This window comes from Dipodomys ordii, unplaced genomic scaffold (assembly GCF_000151885.1).
Source record: "Dipodomys ordii isolate 6190 unplaced genomic scaffold, Dord_2.0 Scaffold141, whole genome shotgun sequence".
Classification (NCBI taxonomy): Eukaryota; Metazoa; Chordata; class Mammalia; order Rodentia; family Heteromyidae; genus Dipodomys; species Dipodomys ordii.
The window spans coordinates 1,876,366-1,877,058 of record NW_012267357.1 but is presented as its reverse complement, the minus strand read 5'-3'; the positions used below and the strand labels follow the sequence as shown (position 1 = coordinate 1,877,058).

The 693-nt window shown below is 42.3% G+C and overlaps 1 protein-coding gene across 5 annotated transcripts in view; it reads left to right on the top strand.

Moving 5' to 3' along the window:
• The window catches only part of Aifm3 (apoptosis-inducing factor, mitochondrion-associated, 3), a 21,055-nt gene that overhangs the window by 14,710 nt on the left and 5,652 nt on the right, over window positions 1–693 (top strand). The window lies entirely within an intron of this gene.

Genomic DNA, 693 nt, shown 5'->3' with positions numbered 1-693 from the left:
AAAAAAAAAAAAAAAGAAAGTCCATGAGACTCTTATCCCCAATTAACACCTGAAAACTATGAATAAGCTGTGGCTCAAAGTGGTAGAGCACTAGCCTTGAGCAAAAAAACCTCAGGGGCAGTGCCCAGGCCCTGAGTTCAAGTCCCGTGACTGACAAAAAAAAAGTTCAGAAACAGCATTGGAGCTCTGAGTTCAAGCCCCAGGACTGGCAAAAGAATTAGAAAATTTAAAAATTCCCCAGAGATTAGAAACAGGAGAATCACAGTTTGCAGTAACAATAATGCAAGACCCTAATTGAAAAGCTCAAAAACCAAAAAGGGATGGGTGTGGCTGAAGTGGTAAAATGCTTGCCTACCAGAAAAATTAAATTCTCAGACTCATAAATATGGAGGGAGAAGTACGGATCTTTTACCTCCAGGTATTGGTAGTTATTTGTGCGTGCTGGTCCTGAGATTTTCCTGCCCAGGCTGACTTTGAACCAAGATCCTCAGATATTGGCCTTCTCAGTAACTAAGATTATAGATGTGAGTCACCAACACCTGGCTAGTGGTTTTTGGCAATGGGATTTTCTAAGAGTTTTAATGCCTGTCACTTTGATTCTTTTTTTTTTTTTGTCGGTTGTGGGGCTTGAACTCTGGGCCTGGGCGCTGTCCTTCAGCTCTTCAGCTCAAGGCGAGCACTCTACCACTTGAG